The 21,363-nt window shown below is 45.3% G+C and overlaps 1 protein-coding gene across 1 annotated transcript in view; it reads right to left on the bottom strand.

Annotated features, from left to right (window-relative positions):
- The window catches only part of SLC26A5 (solute carrier family 26 member 5), a 142,160-nt gene extending 134,990 nt beyond the window's left edge, over positions 1–7,170 (bottom strand). The window contains exon 1 of the mRNA XM_069765112.1: positions 7,035–7,170. The gene's annotated coding sequence lies outside the window, so the exon portion shown is untranslated. The remainder of the gene's footprint in view (positions 1–7,034) is intronic.
- Positions 7,171–21,363: the final 14,193 nt, after the last annotated feature.

Genomic DNA, 21,363 nt, shown 5'->3' with positions numbered 1-21,363 from the left:
ATTCCGATTTTTGTGAGGCAGAATGACCAAAAACCAGCTATTCATGAATTTCTTTTGGGGGAGGCGTTTATACCGTTCCGCATTTGGTAAAATGGATAAAGCAGTTTTATTCCTCGGGTCCGTACGATTACAGCGATATCTCATTTATATCATTTTTTTATGTTTTGGCGCTTTTATACGATAAAAACTATTTTATAGAAAAAATAATTATTTTGGCATCGCTTTATTCTCAGGACTATAACTTTTTTATTTTTTTGCTGATGGATGCTGTATGGTGGCTCTTTTTTTGCGGGAAAAGATTACGTTTTCAGCGGTACCATGGTTATTTATATCTGTCTTTTTGATCGCGTGTTATTCCACTTTTTGTTTGGCGGTATGATAATAAAGTGTTGTTTTTTGCCTCTTTTTTTTCTTACCGTGTTTACTGAAGGGGTTAACTAGTGGGACAGTTTTATAGGTGGGGTCGTTACGGACGCGGCGATACTAAATATGTGTACTTTTATTGTTTGTTTTTTTTATTTAGATATAGAAATGTATTTATGGGAATAATTATTTTTTTTTTGCTTTATTCAGGAATTTTTTTTTTATTTTTTTTTTTTTACACATGTGGAAAATTTTTTTTTTTACTTTTTTACTTTGTCCCAGGGGAGGACATCACAGATCGCTGATCTGACAGTTTGCACAGCACTCTGTCAGATCAGCGATCTGATTTACAGTGCTGCAGGCTTACCAAGCGCCTGCTCTGAGCAGGCACTTGGTAAGCCACCTCCCTCCCTGCAGGACCCGGTTGCTGCGGCCATTTTCGCGTTGCTGCGAGGTCTCAGGGAAGCCTGCAGGGAGCCCCCTCCCTGCGCGATGCTTCCCTGCACCGCTGGCACACTGCAATCATGTTTGATCGCGGTTTGCCGGGGGTTAATGTGCCGGGAGCGGTCCGTGACTGCTCCTTGCACATAGTGCCGGATGTCAGCTGCGATAGGCAGCTGACACCCGGCCGCGATCGGCAGCGCTCCACCCGTGAGTGCGGCCGATCGCATATGACGTACTATCCCATCACTGGGAATTAAGTCCCTGGGCACCTTGACGGGACAGTACGTCATATGGGATTAAGGGGTTAAGGCTATGTGCACACATTCAGGATTTTTTGCACTTTTTTTCGACAGTTTTCTGCTGGAAAAACGCTTTAAAAACGTTTACATTAAGCATCCCATCAAGTTAATGCATTCTGCAATTTTTGTGCACATGCTGTGTTTTTTTTCCGCAAAAAAAAAAATGCATCGCAGAAAAAAACGCAGCATGTTCATTAATTTTGCGGATTTGTCTCGGTTTTGCCGCTATATTTATTATTGCATTAGGAAGCTCTGGAAAAAAATGCAAAAAAACAAGCAAAAAAAGCGAGAAAAATGCTAAAAAAAAAAAAAAGAGGAAAAAAAGCAAGCGGATTTCCTGAGCAGGGAGTCCGGTTTTGCTCAGGAAAATTCTGCAGACATTCCTAAGGCTATGTGCACACGTTGCAGATTTCACACTGGAATTTACGTGCAAATTCTGCATTTCTTGGCAGAAAACGCAGGTCAGAATCTGCACCTTTTTTTGGTATGTGCACACGGTGCCGATTTTTTGTGCAGATTTTTTCCTTTTTTTAACCCATGTAGATTTCTTTTATGGAATGGGTGCAGAAACGCAGATCTGCACAAAAGTGACATGGTCCTTTTTTTAATCTGCTGCGTTTTCCGTGCAGATTTTTCTGCACCATTAGCACAGCATTTTTTTTGCCATTGATTTACATTGTGCTGTAAATCACTTGCAGATCTGCAGCGTTTCTGCGCGGAAAAAAAAAGCTGCAGATCTGCAGGAAATCTGCAACGTATGCACATACCCTGAACGTGTGCACATAGCCTAAATGTTTTGGCTCATTATGATACAAGCTTGAAGATGTGGACTACTAATCAGAATCAAATCAAGACTACCATAAATAACAAACGGTACACACATAAAAGTGGCATTATCAGGAGGGAAATCCCAAGTACCCAAAGAGGTTGTTAGAACTGCTGTCACACACATCAGAACAGGAAGCCTGGTCACACACTACACGAGTGCTCAGGATGACTTGTATCCGCTCATAAAAGAGTTATTGCCAACAAATGTACACAAACTTATTCCTTCAACTCTCTCCAGGAACTTCATTATGAAATATTCTTCCTGAATGAAACAATCTTTCAGAGATGAGGGGGATGGCTGGATATATGAAGCACAGTGCCCTAAATGAAGTTATTGTTAGTCACAGGGCCCAGTCAGTGCAATGCACGCTACAAGTCATTAGCCTGCTCCGTCAACCAGTGTGACAAAACTGGGATCAGGAAACAGATCAGAAGGGACGTACGGTATTTATATTTCATTACGTTACAGTAGTCAAACTCTACTAAATATATGTCTTTAATCAAGCTGTCGGAAATTACTAGCTGTTTAATGTCCTATGCTCCAAAACTGATCCTCTGGCAGCCACTGAGGGCCTGTTTACTACTGGTCTACCAGTCTGATAACTTTCCTGTGGCAATGGAATGCCAGAAATGCACATGACCAGTGCGTTATTGCCCCAAGAAAATGAAATCTACTGTAATACCTTAGAGCCTGCACATTGGACACTGTTGTATAGTCTAGGGTCGGGGGTCACACAATCGATAATTACGGTATCTCATGCAAGTCTACATGAGAAATAAAATAGAACGTCCGCACTGCCACATGGTATAACATTGGGCTGAGTGCTATCCGATATAATATCACACAGCACTCGTTTGATGTATGCGTTCATGTGAGCGAACCCTAAGGCTACAGTCACACTATCAGTATTTCACATCAGTATTTTTAAGACACAACAAGGTGTGGGGTAAAAATGCAGAATAGGTGCACATGTTTCTATGTTTCTATTATACCTGGTGATTGGTCAGTATCTTACATCAGTATTTATAAGCCACAACCCAGGTGAGGAACAAACATAGATAATGTAGCCATAGCCCAACACTGTATCTATGCACTGTGGATACAAGAATTAAGCAGGCGCAGTGTACTATGTAATAATACAGAGGTGCATTTCTAGTTATCAAGTGTTGTTTAATACAGCTGTGATGAGGTGTGCGTTGTCTCAGCGGCTGAAAACCCAATGTAAACAGACTAGCCAACGGCTAAACAGGCAAAGGAGAAGCCCAGACTAACCAACGGCTAAACAGGCAGAGGAGAAGCCCAGACTAGCCAACGGCTAAACAGGCAAAGGAGAAGCCCAGACTAGCCAACGGCTAAACAGGCAAAGGAGAAGCCCAGACTAGCCAACGGCTAAACAGGCAGAGGAGAAGCCCAGACTAGCCAACGGCTAAACAGGCAAAGGAGAAGCCCAGACTAACCAACAGCTAAACAGGCAAAGGAGAAGCCCAGACTAGCCAACGGCTAAACAGGCAGAGTAGAAGCCCAGAATATCCAACGGCTAAACAGGCAAAGGAGAAGCCCAGACTAGCCAACGGCTAAACAGGCAAAGGAGAAGCCCAGACTAACCAACAGCTAAACAGGCAAAGGAGAAGCCCAGACTAGCCAACGGCTAAACAGGCAGAGTAGAAGCCCAGACTAGCCAACGGCTAAACAGGCAAAGGAGAAGCCCAGACTAGCCAACGGCTAAACAGGCAGAGTAGAAGCCCAGACTAGCCAACGGCTAAACAGGCAAAGGAGAAGCCCAGACTAGCCAACGGCTAAACAGGCAGAGTAGAAGCCCAGACTAGCCAACGGCTAAACAGGCAAAGGAGAAGCCCAGACTAGCCAACGGCTAAACAGGCAAAGGAGAAGCCCAGACTAACCAACAGCTAAACAGGCAAAGGAGAAGCCCAGACTAGCCAACAGCTAAACAGGCAGAGTAGAAGCCCAGACTAGCCAACGGCTAAACAGGCAAAGGAGAAGCCCAGACTAGCCAACGGCTAAACAGGCAGAGTAGAAGCCCAGACTAACCAACGACTAAACAGGCAAAGGAGAAGCCCAGACTAGCCAACAGCTAAACAGGCAAAGGAGAAGCCAAGACTAGCCAAAAGCTAAACAGGCAAAGGAGAAGCCCAGACTAGCCAACGGCTAAACAGGCAGAGGAGAAGCCCAGACTAGCCAACGGCTAAACAGACAAAGGAGAAGCCCAGACTAGCCAACGGCTAAACAGGCAGAGGAGAAGCCCAGACTAGCCAACAGCTAAACAGGCAAAGGAGAAACCCAGACTAGCCAACAGCTAAACAGGCAAAGGAGAAACCCAGACTAACCAACGGCTAAACAGGCAAAGGAGAAGCCCAGACTAGCCAACGGCTAAACAGGCAAAGGAGAAACCCAGACTAGCCAACGGCTAAACAGGCAAAGGAGAAGCCCAGACTAACCAACGGCTAAACAGGCAGAGGTGAAGCCCAGACTAGCCAACAGCTAAACAGGCAAAGGAGAAGCCCAGACTAGCCAACGGCTAAACAGGCAAAGGAGAAGCCCAGACTAGCCAACGGCTAAACAGGCAAAGGAGAAGCCCAGACTAACCAACGGCTGACATGGCAGAGCGGCACACCTAATCCAATAATGTGTGACACACAAAGAGGCGCGATAAGCTCCGCGTATCTGACCCCAGAGAGTGCGGTACGCTCCACGTATCTGACCCCAGAGGGCACGGTACACTCCGCGTATCTGACCCAAGAGAGCATGGTATGATCCGCACATCTGACCCCAGAGGGCAAAGTACACTCCGCGTATCTGACCCCAGAGCGCACGGTATGCTCCGCGTATCTGACCCCAGGGCGCGCGGTACACTCCGCGTATCTAAACCCAGTGCGTAATGCAGTGAGCAGCACCAACTAACAGAATCGGCACTGCAAGCTGTGACATTGTACACATCTCATCATCACTCTGAACCTAGAGTTGGGCAGTAGTACACATACTCAACCGTCTAACCATTCGTTCCCTTTGGAGTCCAAAGTTGGGAGAATAACAGAATGGGAGGAAGCATCAATGAATTATGTATGGAAAATGTATCTTAGCTGTCCCCCAGATATGGCTTCTGTTGCCACCATTCTACTTTAATGGGCATTTCAGAGTCGTCTTCTCTGAATTCCTAAAAGTCCCAGTGTGTCTGACCCTGAAATACCTATTTTGGACACCGCAAACATGTGTGGCCCATTGCACTGTGGCAGACATCCCCAAAAATCTGTGACCAGAGTTATCTGTGAAGATTATAAAGTGCCCTGTCGGCAATGGATCACACCATATGGTGTTACCAGAGTCAGCTCCTCTGCACCACCAGGCTAAACATCTCTTCCGCCCATTGGTATTATATGGGAAGTAAATATTTAGAACAATTCTATCATGACACTGTCTTCTATCATATTCTGTAAGACAGTGGTCCACACCCTTTCTTACCTTAAGTGCCACACTGAGCTGTGAGAGGGTTACGAGACACATCCAGAACCCCTCCAAGACGTGACATCAAGATCCTGCTCCCCCCTCCACAGTAGTGACACCGTGACCTAGAGTTGGGCAGTAGTACACATACTCAACCGTCTAACCATTCGTTCCCTTTGGAGTCCAAAGTTGGGAGAATAACAGAATGGGAGGAAGCATCAATGAATTATGTATGGAAAATATCTCCAGGATCCGTCCTTTCCTCAACCCCCAATCTACTAAAATGCTTGTGCACGCCCTCATCATTTCCCGCCTTGACTACTGCAACATCCTTTTCTGTGGCCTCCCTGCTAACACCCTTGCACCTCTCCAGTCCATCCTTAACTCTGCTGCCCGACTAATCCATCTCTCTCCTCGCTACTCCTCCGCTTCCCCCTCTGCAAATCTCTTCACTGGCTCCCATTCCCTCAGCGTATCCAGTTCAAATTGCTAATACTGACCTACAAAGCCATCCACAACCTGTCTCCTCCATATATCTCTGAACTAATCTCTCGATATCTTCCCTCACGTGATCTCCGGTCCTCCCAAGACCTCCTTCTCTCCTCCACACTTATTCGCTCCTCATCCAATCGCCTCCAAGACTTCTCCAGAATATCCCCCATCCTTTGGAACTCTCTGCCCCAACAAGTCCGACTATCAACCACAGTCGGATCCTTCAGACGGAACCTGAAAACTCATCTCTTCAGGAAAGCCTACAGCCTGCACTGACACCGCTGCTGCCTCATCACTATCGAAGCTACCGCCTCACCAATACCGGAGCTACCACCTCACCAACACCGGAGCTCCTGCAACCCTCAACCTACTGTCTCCTTCCCCATAATCCTGTAGAATGTAAGCCCGCAAGGGCAGGGTCCTCGCCCCTCTGTATCAGTCCGTCATTGTTAGTTTGTTTACTGTATGTGATATTTGTAACTTGTATGTAACCCCTTCTCATGTACAGCACCATGGAATCAATGGTGCTATATAAATAAATAATAATAATAATAATAACCTAGAGGCCCCAATACCGGTATAGTAACAGCCAAAATGTCCCCATAGAAATCACACTGACGTGTTATACCCAGATCCAGGGGTCCCCACCTTCCCCCATTTGGCATTCTGGAATCAGGCGCTTCCACCACACTGTTCATCCAGCTCCAAGCAGCCCTTTAAATGGCAGTCCCCACCCTCTCACCTCATCGCCACCTGGAGCCCTGCTCTTCGTAGCAAGCAGGCAGTTGGGAGCCACAGGTTGGGGCCCCCTATAATAAAACATCGGGGGCTGTGTATGGCGATGTCACCTATAGAAATGGCGCACACACATACAGTCTGAGCCATTTTCCATGGTCTTGTGACATGTCAGTCACCACACTACACATTCACACAATGTCACAGCACAGCCCCACGAGTGGCAGGTGTCACAGTGATGGCTGCCACTGGTGGTGCCATGTGAGACATGCCCACACACAGGCTATATGGATGAGACTCACATGGAGTAGCAGTAATGGCTGTAGTAATGCCTAGGTGTCACACCTGACTTCCCTGTGCAGGAATGGCAGAGCTGGCACAGCAGCACCTCAGGTTCTTGTCAGTTCACTTACCTCAGTGGCAGGATGCGGTGTTTCCCCGTGTAATTGTCGCCCAGGAGCCGCTACTGTCTTCCACTAGTTACAATTTAACAGCAGCGCTATGAGCAGCAGTCTCACTTGTGACTTGGACAACTATCAGCTCCTTGAAATGTGAGACGCCGATGATAGGACACCAGTACGCCTGTGTAACTGGCAGGCTTCTCCTGGGGGCTGACGGGTAATGTAGTCCTGTGCCACAATAAATTACAGTGCAGCGCCGGCATAAAAACATCAATCCCCATCATGCACCGCTGTGGAGGTAAAGGTTAGCATGGGAGCAATATTCTGGCCCCGCCCTCGCATCCAGTGTGTAATGTACAGGAGTGCGTGTGTAGCTGTGTCATAGTGACCAGGCAATGGTGGCGGTGACCCCGGGGTGCGCGGTCTGTGCTGTCACCGTCTGCTGGCAGTTGTTTGCCCTGTCGGAATTCAGGGCAGGGTGACATAGAAGGTGTCTGGCAGCTGTAGGGTTAGCTCCAATGGCAGAAGCCTGGACCTGTACAAGGATGAAGCTGCCAGTCCTCCGCACAGTGCTGTTACCGGCTGATTGTCAGGGGTCCAATATTCTGGCACATAGCTTAGTGCAGCATTATTGGCAGACCCCAATAGGGTCCTCATTTGGCTGTAATATAACACCACAATAGCTGCAGCTTTGGGATCTCTTGCCCCTCTCACACACACCAAAGCTCACAAAATCAACAGACAGCCCTGGCACACCAGCCTGACCAAAGAACTGAGGCGAGCTTCCAGGGCTGCAGAGCGGAGATAGAAAAGATCCCACTCCAATGAGCACTTTATCGCATTCAAACAGTCCCTCACTACTTTCAAGACCACACTCGCCACAGCTAAACAAACCTACTTCTCATCTCTCATATCCTCCCTGTCTCACAACCCTAAACAGTTATTCAACACCTTCAACTCTCTCCTCTGTCCCCCAGCACCTCCTCCCTCCCCACTCATCTCAGCTGAAGACTTTGCCTCATTTTTCAAGCAGAAGATTGAGAACATCAGAGACAGTTTTAGTCGACAACCCCCAGAGCCTTTCCTCCCAACTACCCAGCCCTCCACCATTACAGAAGATCGACTCTACTCTCAAGATCGCATCTCACCACCTGTGCACTTGACCCGATCCCTTCCCACTTCATCCCAAACCTTGCCACAGTCTTCATCCCAACTCTAACCCATCTCTTCAACCTATCACTAACAACTGGTGTTTTCCCCTCAAGCTTTAAACATGCCTCAATCACACCTATCCTCAAAAAGCCCTCTCTTGACCCATCCTCTGTATCTAGCTTTCACCATATATCACTTCTCCCCTATGCCTCAAAACTACTGGAACAACACATCCATCTTGAACTGTCCTCCCATCTATCTTCCTGCTCCCTTTTCGACCGCTTATAATCAGGCTTCCGGTCACACCACTCCACTGAAACTGCCCTAACTAAGGTCACCAATGACCTATTAACCGCCAAGAGCAAGCGACACTATTCTACTCCTCCTGGACCTGTCCTCTGCCTTTAATAATAATAATAATAATCTTTATTTATATAGCGCCAACATATTCCGCAGCGCTTTACAGTTTCAAACACAAAAGTCATAAGTAACAACGTTAACAATACAATAAAGCAAAATAAGACGACCCTGCTCGTGAGAGCTTACAATCTACAATGAGGTGGGGGAGATACAAAGTACAGGTGTGTATTTACAATGATGTATTTACAATCTGCCTTTGACACAGTGGACCATTCCCTATTACTACAGACCCTCTCATCCCTTGGCATTACAGACTTGGCCCTATCCTGGATCTCGTCATACCTAACTGACCGAACATTCAGTGTCTCCCATTCACACATCACCTCCTCACCTAGCCCACTATCTGTAGGAGTCCCGCAAGGTTCAGTTCTAGGGCCCCTGCTCTTCTCCACTTACACTTTTGGCCTGGGACAGCTCATAGAATCTCACGGTTTTCAGTATCATCTCTATGCTGATGACACAACATCTCTGGACCAGATATCACCACCCTGCTAACCAGAATCCCTCAATGTCTATCCGCTATTTCATCCTCCGCTAGATTTCTAAAACTTAACATGGACAAAACAGAATTCATTGTCTTTCCCCCATCTCACGTGACCCTCCCCCCTCCCCCCCCCCCAATGAACCTATCCATTACAGTAAACAGCTGCCCACTCTCCCCAGTCCCACAAGCTTGCTGTCTCGGGGTAATCCTTGACACTGATCTCTCCTTCAAACCACATATCCAAGCCCTTTCCACTTCCTGCCGCCTTCAAAACAAAAATATTTCACGGATCCGTACATTCCTAAACCAAGAATCTGCAAAAACCCTAGTCCATGCCCTCATCATCTCTCACCTCGACTACTGTAACCTCCTGCTCTGTGGCCTCCCCTCGAACACTCTTGCACCCCTCCAATCTATTCTAAACTCAGCTGCCCAACTAATCCATCTGTCCCCCCGCTATTCCCCGGCCTCTCCCCTCTGTCAATCCCTTCACTGGCTCCCCATTACCCAGAGACTCCAGTACAAAAGCCTAACCATGACATACAAAGCCATCCACAACCTGTCTCCTCCATACATCTGTGACCTCGTCTCCCAGTACTTTCCTGCACGAAACCTCCGATCTTCACAAGATCTCCTACTCTACTCCCCTCTTATCTCCTCTTCCCACAATCGCATACAAGATTTCTCTCGCGCATCACCCCTACTCTGGAACTCTCTACCACAACATATCAGACTCTCACCTACCATCGAAACCTTCAAAAAGAACCCGAAGACCTACCTCTTCCGGCAAGCCTACAACCTGCAGTAACCACCGATCGACCAAACCACTGCATGACCAGCTCTATCCTCACCTACTGTATCCTCACCCATCCCTTGTAGATTGCGAGCCCTCGTGGGCAGGGTCCTCTCTCCTCCTGTACCAGTTGTGACTTGTATTGTTCAAGATTATTGTACGTGTTTTTATTATGTATACCCCTCCTCACATGTAAAGCGCCATGGAATAAATGGCACTATAATAATAAATAATAATAGTAACAAACATGGCCAATTGTTCTTATTTTGTTCCTGCTCCTCCCCAGTATCCTTTTTGTTATTTTATATCTGCCATATTGTTCCAGAGATCTGGTCTTTATATGGCTTTACTAGAGATGCGCGATAGCTTTGCACAACCACGGTCCAGGTACGCGCTCTCTGGCAATGGACAGGAGGTACATGAATTTCCTGAGCTTCCGGGTTGCCTGGTGCAGCATTTTATACCCTGGCCTGGTGTGGCGCCAGGTGACGTCTCACCAGCCCGTGTAATTATGCGCTCAGCCTGGTATATCAGAGGGGAAGGAAATTTACACAGCTCCTGGCCACGGACCTGGACCATGCACGTGTGCTGCACACTCCGATCCGCTCATCTCACGGGGTAATAAGGCACAGCAGCCCAAAGACGCTCTCCGAGAATGCGGTGAGACCAGAAAAATCCACACTAAATAAAAAGCACCGTCTCTCCGGAGCCTTGTGGGGGATTTACAAAACAAACACTACTCAGAATAGCAGCGGAAATAAAATTAGACAAAGCTGCCCATTTTTAACACGGTGACTGGTCCAGTTTAAAGATGTCTCATCAAAACTTCTATTTCATAATCCCTCTTAATTACCTATATAATAATGTGTAAATGTATTAAAATACTTCACGATCACTGTCTCCTCCGTTATCCAGAACCGTTCTTGTTCTCTTCTGGCTCGTGTAACCTGAAAACAGGTAAATCAGCTCATACAGGGTTTTATGTGTGAACCACAATTTGCTTTCTTAACGTAAGTCTATGGAGCATTTTTGTGAGGCCCTATAGTCTAAGGGGAAAGAAAGACGGCCGTATAACTAGGATGAAGAATGCAATGCTCAGACTAACCTAGCGTGGCTGCTGCATTGAATTCTTGCTGTCACACTCGGGTCGGGAGAGCCGTCCAGGCATTGCGTTACAAACCGACTCTCCCCTTACACTGATGGAAGTAGCATCACCCCACACTGCAGTGTCTCTGTGAGCCCGCAAAGAAGAGGAGCAGCCATGTGGACAGTATCTGACTGGGGTGACAAGGGCCCACCAATAACAATGACTTTGGGAGGGCACTTTTCACCTGCATGCAAATATTATACTACCTTCGTTCACAAATTTTCCTATATCTCTATAGAATAATAAACTAGGTAGCGTGGTTAATGAATGATGAGATGCTGCTTTTTTCTGTACAGAGTGAATCAAGCGAATTATGCCAAGTACTGCCCATACAATGAGGTTGGGGGCCCAGATCTACACAGGGGCCCACCAGGGGATTCCCCTGTTACCCTGTGGGCCAGTCCGAGCCTGCATGTGGGACAGGAGTGGCACTGGCAACCAGAAATGACAGCAACAGGTAAGTATTCTAATGCAATTACACATCATTTTCATAAATAATTAGGATGGATAATAAAAAAAAGTTTTAATGAGACCACTTCTTTAACCCCTTTACCCCCAAGGGTGGTTTGCACGTTAATGACCAGGCCAACTTTTACAATTCTGACCACTGTCCCTTTTTGAGATTATAACTCTGGAACGCTTCAACGGATCTTGGCGATTCTGACACTGTTTTTTCGTGACATATTGTACTTCATGATAGTGGTAAAATTTCTTCGCTATAACTTGGCGAAAATGTTGAAAATTTTGCCATTTTCCAACTTTGATGAATTTTTATGCCCTTAAATCACAGAGATATGTCATGTAAAATAATTAATAAGTAACATTTCCCACATGTCTACTTTACATCAGCACAATTTTGGAAACAAAATTTTTTTTTGTTAGGGAGTTATAAGGGTTAAAAGTTGACCAGCAATTTCTCATTTTTACAACACCAATATTTTTTAGGGACCACATCACACTTGAAGTCATTTTGAGGGGTCTATATGATAGAAAATAACCAAGTGTGACACCATTCTAAAAACTGCACCCCTCAAGGTGCTCAAAACCACATTCAAGAAGTTTATTAACCCTTCAGGTGTTTTACAGGAATTTTTGGAATGTTTAAAAAAAAATTAACATTTAACTTTTTTTCACAAAAAATTTACTTCAGCTCCAATTTGTTTTATTTTCCCAAGGGTAAGAGAAGAAGTTGGACCCCAAAAGTTCTGAGTACGCCGATACCCCATATGTGGGGGTAAACCACTGTTTGGGCGCACGGCACAGCTCGGAAGGGAAGGAGTGCCGTTTGACTTTTCAATGCAAAATTGACTGGAATTGAGATGGGACGCCATGTTGCGTTTGGAGAGCCCCTGATGTGCCTAAACAATGAAACCCCCCACAAGTGACACCATTTTGGAAAGTAGACCCCCTAAGGAACTTATCTAGATGTGTGGTGAGCACTTTAACCCACCAAGTGCTTCACAGAAGTTTATAATGCAAAGCCGAAAAATAAAAAATCATATTTTTTCACAAATATGATCTTTTCGCCCCAAATTTTTTATTTTCCCAAGGGTAAGAGAAGAAATTGGACACCAAAAGTTGTTGTGCCATTTGTACTGAGTATGCCGATACCCCACCTGTGGGGGTAAACCACTGTTTGGGCACACGGCACAGCTCGGAAGGGAAGGAGCGCCGTTTGACTTTTCAATGCAAAATTGACTGGAATTGAGATGGGACGCCATGTTGCGTTTGGAGAGCCCCTGATGTGCCTAAACATTGAAACCCTCCACAAGTGACACCATTTTGGAAAGTAGACCCCCTAAGAAACTTATCTAGATGTGTGGGGAGCACTTTAACCCACCAAGTGCTTCACAGAAGTTTATAATGCAGAGCCGTAAAAATAAAAAATCATATTTTTTCACAAATATGATCTTTTTGCCCCCAATTTTTTATTTTCCCAAGGGTAAGAGAAGAAATTGGACCCCAAACGTTGTTGTGCCATTTGTTCTGAGTACGCCGATACCCCACATGTGGGGGTAAACCAATGTACGGGCGCATGGCAGAGCTCGGAAGGGTAGGAGCGCTGTTTGACTTTTCAATGCAAAATTCACTGGAATTGAGATGGGACACCATGTCCCGCTTGGAGAGCCCCTGATGGGCCTAAACATTGAAACCCCCCACAATTGACACCATTTTGGAAACTAGACCCCCCAAGGAACTTATCTAGATGTGTTGTGAGAACTTTGAACCCCCAAGTGTTTCACTACAGTTTTAACGCAGAGCCGTGAAAATAAAAAATCATTTTTTTTCCACAAAAATTATTTTTTAGCCCCTAGTTTTGTATTTTTCCAAGGGTAACAGGAGACATTGGACCGCAAACGTTGTTGTCCAATTTGTCCTGAGTACGCTGATACCCCATATATGGGGGTAAACCACTTTTTGGGCGCATGGCAGAGCTCGGAAGGGAAGGAGCGCCATTTGGAATGCAGACTAAGATGGATTGGTCTGCTGGCATCACGATGCATTTGCAGAGCCCCTGATGCACCTAAACAGTAGAAACCCCCCACAAGTGACACCATTTTGGAAACTAGACCCCCATGGAACTTATCTAGATGTGTTTTGACAGCTTTGAACCCCCAAGTGTTTCACTACAGTTTATAATGCAGAGTCATGAAAATAAAAATTAATTTTTTTCTCACAAAAATGTTTTTTAGCCCCCCAAGTTTTTATTTTCCCAAGGGTAAAAAGAGAAATTGGACCCGAAAAGTTGTTGTCCAATTTGTCCTGAGTACGCTGATACCCTATATGTGGGGGGGAACCTCCGTTTGGGCACATGGCAGAGCTCAGAAGGGAAGGAGCGCCATTTGGAATGCAGACTTAGATGGATTGGTCTGCAGGCGTCACGTTGCATTTGCAGAGCCCCTGATGCACCTAAACAGTAGAAACTCCCCACAAATGACACCATTTTGGGAACTAAATCCCCCAAGGAACTTATCTAGATGTGTTTTGACAGCTTTGAACCCCCAAGTGTTTCACTACAGTTTATAACGCAGAGTCGTGAAAATAAAAAAAAAATTTTTCCCACAAAAATGTTTTTTTAGCCCCCCAAATTTTTATTTTCCCAAGGGTAACAAGAGAAATTGGACCCCAATAGTTGTTGTCCAATTTGTCCTGAGTATGCTGATACCCCTTATGTTGGGGTAAACCCCTGTTTGGGCGCACCGGAGAGCTCGGAAGGGAAGGACCACTGTTTTACTTTTTCAACGCAGAATTGGCTGGTATTGAGATCGGACGCCATGCCACGTTTGGAGAGCCTGATGTGCCTAAACAGTGGAAACCCCCCAATTATAACTGAAACCCTAATCCAAACACTCCCCTAACCCTAATCCCAACCATAGCCCTAACCACACCCCTACCCCTGACACACCCCTAACCCTAATCCCAACCGTAAATGTAATCGAAACCCTAACCCTAACTTTAGCCCCAACCCTAACTTTAGCCCCAACCCTAACCCTAACTTTAGCCCCGATCCTAACTAACTTTAGCCCCAACCCTAACTTTAGCCCCAACCCTAACCCTTACTTTAGCCCCAACCCTAACTTTAGCCCCAACCCTAACTCTAACTTTAGCCCCAACCCTAACTTTAGCCCCAACCCTAACCCTAGCCCCAACACTAATAGGAAAATGGAAATAAATACATTTTTTTTATTTTTTTATGTTTCCCTAACTAAGGGGGTAATGAAGGGGGGGTTTGATTTACTTTTATAGCGGGTTTTCTAGCGGATTTTTATGATTGGCAGCCTTCACACACTAAAAGACGCTTTTTATTGCAAAAAATATTTTTTGCGTTACCACATTTTGAGAGCTATAATTTTTCCATATTTTGGTCCACAGAGTCATGTGAGGTCTTGTTTTTTGCGGAACGAGTTGACGTTTTTATTGGTAATATGTTCGGGCACGTGACATTTTTTGATTGCCTTTTATTCCAATTTTTGTGAGGCAGAATCACCAAAAACCAGCTATTCATGAATTTCTTTTGGGGGGGGCGTTAATACTGTTCCGCCTTCGGTAAAATGGATAAAGCAGTTTTATTCTTCGGGTCAGTACGATTACAGCGATACCTCATTTACATCATTTTTTATGTTTTGGTGCTTTTTATACGATAAAAACTATTTTATAGAAAAAATCATTATTTTTGCATCACTTTATTCTGAGCACTGTCACTTTTTTACTTTTTTTTCTGATGATGCTGTATGGTGGCTCGTTTTTTGCGGGACAAGATGACGTTTTCAGCAGTACCATGGTTATTTATATCTGTCTTTTTGATTGCGTGTTATTCCACTTTTTGTTCATCGGTATGATAATAAAGCGTTGTTTTTTGCCTTGTTTTTTTTTTTTTTGTTTACGGTGTTCAGTAAAGGGGTTAACTAGTGGGACAGTGTTATAGGTCGGGTCGTTACAGACGTGGCGATACTAAATATGTGTACTTTTATTGTTTGGTTTTTTTTATTTAGATGAAGAAATGTATTCATGGGAACAATATTTTTTAATTTTTTTTCTGTATTTAGAATTTTTTTTTTACACATCTAAAAAAAATTTTTTTAAACTTTTTTACTTTGTCCCAGGTGGGACATCACTGTATAGTGACAGATCGCTGATCTGAAACTTTGCAGAGCACTGTGTCAGATCGGAGATCTGGCGTGCCCTGCTGCAGGCTTACAGGAGCCTGCTCTGGACCCGGAAGTACTCCCTGCAGGACCCGGAAGTAGCCCCGTGGCCATTTTGGATCCGGGGCCTGCAGGGAGGAGATGCTCGGTACAAGGTGAGCACATCGCCTTGTACCGATCGTCTCAGGGAAGCCCGCAGGGAGCCCCCTCCCTGCGCGATGCTTCCCTATACCGCTGGCACACTGCGATCATGTTTGATCGCGGTGTGCCGGGGGTTAATGTGCCGGGAGCGGTCCGTGACCACTCCTGGCACATAGTGCCGGATGTCAGCTGCGATAGTCAGCTGACACCCGGCCGCGATCGGCCGCGCTCCCCCCGTGAGCGCGGCCGATCGCTCTGGACGTACTATTCCATCCTTGGGAAGTAAGGCCCACCCCACATGGACGGAATAGTACGTCCAATGGCAGAAAGGGGTTAATAAAGCAGAAAACTACATGAAGGCCACGTCCCAACCTTCAGTATTTGGTCTGCTTTTTACATCAGTATTTGTAAGCCAAAACCAGGAGTGGAACAATCAGAAGAAAGTATAAGGGTATGTTTCCATGGTCAGTATTTTCTGTGGACTGGACACTACGCACATCCACAGAGTCCAATCCACAGCGTCCAGATGTTACAGCATAGTGGAGGGGAAGTTATGAAATCCCATCTCCACTATGTGTACAAAGACGTAGGTGGCAAACCTGCATATACGCACATGCGGCACGTCATTATAGACCGCAGCATGTCTATCTTGAGGGGACGCTCCGTCTCCGCAAGATAATTATCACCGTCCTATGTATAGGATACAATGATTCCACATGGATCAAGTGAACACATGCGGAATCACCGCTCGTACAAAAGCCGGCAGCGCTTTGGGCAGAGCGGACATGTGCTGCATCCAAAGTGCTGAGATTCCGGACCATGGACACATACCCTAATATAAACACGTCACCATTTATGTCCCACTCCTGGTTTTGGCTTACAAATACTGATGTGAAATACTAATCAAATACTGAAGGTGGGGACGTGGCCTAAGAAGGAATCTGTCAGCTCAAACTGACAATATAAGCTAAGCACATCTCCTTGTAGGGGATATAGCCTTTATAGAAACCCCACTTTTAGTGCTCTAATTCACCTCTGTTCTGAAGAAATTGATGTTCAATAGTATATGCAATTTAAGATGCTCAGTGCTCCCTTGGTGTGGCCAAGAGGCTCAGTGCACTGCTCCACTCACTGGTGGTTTTACATGTCTGCCTCCCTCGCTGATCATTGACAGCACTGCTTGCCTGAACTTTCTCTGCAGACAGTACTCACTCTAGACAAGTCAGTGCTGTCTTCCACCAGCGAGGGAGGTGGAAACTAGAGATGAGTGAATTTGCTCGGGTTCCCTCTTATTCGGCAAGTTATAGCACTTGCCATATAAGCTGCAGAGGAAAAGCGGCTTCCTGGATCGCTCCCTCTTGTGTATGAATCAAGATGGAGGTAAAAGACCTTGGTAGTATCAGTAATTTCCCTGATGAAGCTATCTTGTATAGCGATACGCGTGGGCTCTCCCCGCACCCCTTCTTTTAATTTTGACTGCCCATTATGGCAGTGTCTCGGCGTCCTCCACATGCTCCAAGGTAGATATGCCTGCTGATTCTTCTGCCTAGCTCACTGTTTTTTTTTCCTACCAAGGTGTTTTACCTCCCTCTTGATGCATACACACAAATTCTTGTGATCACAATTTTTGAGTATAATCTCTTTATTGCTCTGTGACCTCCATACCATGCAATCTTATATATAACCTGTATACAGGGATTTATGTGGTCCTATCTTTTCCCAGATTTGTCGGGCACTATATGTACCTTATAGATATATTTTGTGGGCTATTTTTTGTAGCAAGGTTATTTTGCATACTCTGGGACTAACCTCACATATCAGTCCCTGACTCTGTTTGCATTTATTACTGATTGTTAATTATTTACTGCTGGCTCAAGCTTCATATGTGTATTTCGATAAGGGATGCCATGTCTTGATCGTTAGGGGTGTTGGCTGATCATCATGTTGTATATGTGTTTTAATTGTTTTTATGTGTTTGTGGTTTTGTACGTTCTAGTGTTCCAATAAAATCATACATTTTATACTATCTGTTTATATTATTGAATTAGGTGTGTGCACACCATTCTATGTGTTTGGTCTTTCTTGCTTCGCTTCATACCTCTGAGAGCAGCCAAATGAGCCAGACTATCACACCGCCTTCTCCCTCTGGCCACCCCACTGCCTCTTCCTTCCTGTTGTGGTGCTGTGGATCCCTCCCCCTCAGCGCTGCTGGCCTCACTATGCATGGCACTGTCCCAGGTTGGGTCAGTGACTTCATTGTCCACCACCTCTTCTTACAATTCCGTACTCTGGTCTTCCTGACTTGTTGACTTAACAACCTCGCTTGTTGGCAACTGTGTCTCATCATCTACTACTTGAGATTCTTCTAATTGCCATTCCCCTCCATTGTCTTCTTCTGACCGTGGCTGCTGAAATATTTGGCCATCACTACTCCCGATCACTCTCCTCAGGTTCCTCTTGAAATATGCAGGGCGTGAGGCCAGAATTAATAAATGTAAATGTAAAGAGTTCCTCAGAGTGTCCGAGTGTCGTATCACTTGTTTCTTGGGACTTGCTATGGTGGGAGGAAGGAGGATTAGGGTCACGATTATGTGGTCCAGACTCTTGGCTGGAGAGACTGGACCATGTGGAAGACAGGATGGTGCTGGGAAGCATACTGTAAGCATTATCTGCCATCCAACTGACCACCTGTTCGCACTGTTCTGGCTTCTAGAGTGGTGTCCTGCTCCCCTATGCAAATTAGGACAGAAAGCTACGTGTCGTGGATGAGCGTGTTTGCTGTGCTCCTGCAGCAGCCACAGTTTCACCTGGCCAATAGCTTTGGCCTCTACGTGCACCATGAGCAGCACGTCCACTTTCCTGTCCCTTTATCGCATGTCTTTCACAATTTAAATTAGGTATATATTTATTTGCCGGAAAACTTTCTGGTATTAATAGCGAAAAGAAAATATGTAGCCCTTAAACGGATGATTGTTTTTAGGTTCCAGCAGCAGTTTACCTATATAAATTCTGCAATAGCAATATTAAACATAGCCTACTTGACTGTAATCCAAAACTATCCCTCCACTGAATGCAGGTAAAAACAGTTTTACTAGAGAAAGGAAAATATTTAGCCCGGAAAAATACTTTTTTTTTTTAAATGCCACAGCATTATACAGGTATTGCAACAGCAATATTAAATCCAAACTATCCCTCCTCCACCAGCTTTCCCTACACTTAATGCAGGTAATGGCAGTTTTACTAGGGAAAGGACAGTATGTAGCCCTGAAAAGGACAGTTATTTTTAGGTTGCAGCTGCAAAATACCTATAGAAGCAGGGGCGGACACAGACAGCTTGGGGCCCCCGTGCAGGAAATGTGTCTGGGCCCCCCTCCTTTTAAGGGGACAAAGCTACATATATATTAAACCAGAAAAAATGGCTAAATAAATGAAAAAGCTCTATCACACCAAAACTGGAATATTACCCAAAACAAAAAGGAGGCCTCTTCTCCGCGTTTGGCTGGTAGGTTTATAACATTCTTTCTACCCACTTAATGCCCTCTTTTTCTGACTTTTCATGTTATATACATACCTTCATGTTGAGGGGTGTAAATTTGAGGTGGTGGATCCTGTATAGGATCTGACTGAGTTATCTCTGGCTCCTTATGTCACATTGCATTGACTTTAAGAATCTGTTTATTCTAAATTGCACTTGCATATGTCTGTGAGCCCTTCTAATCAACCTGTACTGCCCCTATATTGTTTTGTACATGAATATTTTGAATAATATTAGAGGGACATTTTTGTTATTTTTGCAGTAATTACATATCTACCTCGCCAAGCATGGTATCTAGGTGTCATTAGCCTTGTCATCATTTTCTGTATGTATTCTATGATCCTTGTCTTTTGAACTATTATTAAAATGAGTATATACAGTACATATATATATAGCCACACACATACATGTATATATTACATAGTCTCCTTTATTATGTATATTGCCATCCCTTATTATACAGTACCCTCTCTTGTTCTGTATAGCACCATCCCTTACATACTGGATTTTATAGAGCCCTGTTTTTGATTACATACCATCCTGTCTTGGCTGATGGAGCATGGGAAATATTTTCTAAAGGAGGAGCTGATGGACTCGTAGTCTGGTGACTGGCTCCTCCTTCAGTAGTCATTTTATATTTAACAAGAGAGGGGACTATGTCATAAAAGAGGGCGCTGTGAATGACAAAAATAACAAGAACACACTATGTAAGAGACAGCACTGTACATAACAGCAGAGGAAGCTATATAATAAGGGAGGGTATCATATATAACTAGAGAGGATCGTACGCAATAAGGGACGGTGTTATACATAACAAAAGAGATAACTATGCAACTAAGGATGGTGTTATACATAATAAGTGAGTATGGAGCGCCCCGCTAGGGCCTAGAGGTACTCGGTACCAGGTCCGGTCGTCATTAAAGGCGTGGTCACGGTGGCAGTGACTCGGTCTGTGGTCCTGGATGTCCAAGTAAAAGGAAAGGACTTTAAAGGGGTTATTAGAAATAAGAATGTTTGTGACGCCACCTCTGGTCTTCGGTCAGGGCTGACCGATGCTGCTTAAAGGGGGTGATGATATGGCAGCAGGGATGGTATGGCTTCCCACAGGTGAAGCTGGGTCCCCAGGGCTCCCGATGTATTTGACAGAGATAGTGTGGTGCCAGAAATAATCAGATAACACAAGGTTCCTGTTTACTGGTGATTCACGGCCACAGTCCAGGGTACCAGTAACAGGTGTTGGTGAGGTCCGGTCGGCCTCGAAGCGATTATGGATCCCCCTTTCCAGGTGAGGTTGTAAGCCTTCCTTTCTGTAAGGCGAGTCCCTTGCTGCCTAAGGCTCCACACAAGGTTCTCTCTTTCCCCGTCCTAAGACAGTACCCACATGGTAGGTAACACAAGCCTTTTTACAGGTGTTTCTCAGATGACTCCAGGCTCTCTATGTTGCTGTACCTTCGGGTGTGGGTGCAGAAAAATGACCTAGAATCTTCTGCCCTCCGGTTATGCTATGGGACATACAGTTTCACACAGCCTCTGGCTCCCGTTGCCCGATTCATGCGCTCCAGCATGGAAGGAGCTCAGCCACAGCTCCCTTCCAGCTCCTTAATTCTCCTGTGCTTCTTCCCTCTAGTACGTTACAGATACAACGCTGTCTGCTTCTCCTCTCTGGCCTGGAGTTGCAGCACCACGTGGCTGCACGACCCCAGCTCCTCTCTCTTCCAACACTCTGTCTGTCTGACACAAACTCCAAACTGAACTAACTAACTCCTCCTCTAAGCCAGAATATATACATATATATATATATATCTAGGGAAGCTCCCCTGAAACCGGGTCTAGAGCTCCCCCTTCTGGCCTGGAGTCAGAACATGTTGCATGTATATACCACCTGTTAAAGGGATCCTCCTTGCTTCCAGGCATCACCCTCCCGAAAGGAAAGCAACACCACTGTAACAGCCAGCTTCCTGGGCTGTTACAAGTACACTATACACTAAGGGACTGTGCTATACATAAGTGAGTACACTATATA

This window comes from Ranitomeya imitator, chromosome 4 (genome assembly GCF_032444005.1).
Source record: "Ranitomeya imitator isolate aRanImi1 chromosome 4, aRanImi1.pri, whole genome shotgun sequence".
Classification (NCBI taxonomy): Eukaryota; Metazoa; Chordata; class Amphibia; order Anura; family Dendrobatidae; genus Ranitomeya; species Ranitomeya imitator.
This window is presented reverse-complemented; position numbering and strand designations above follow the sequence as displayed.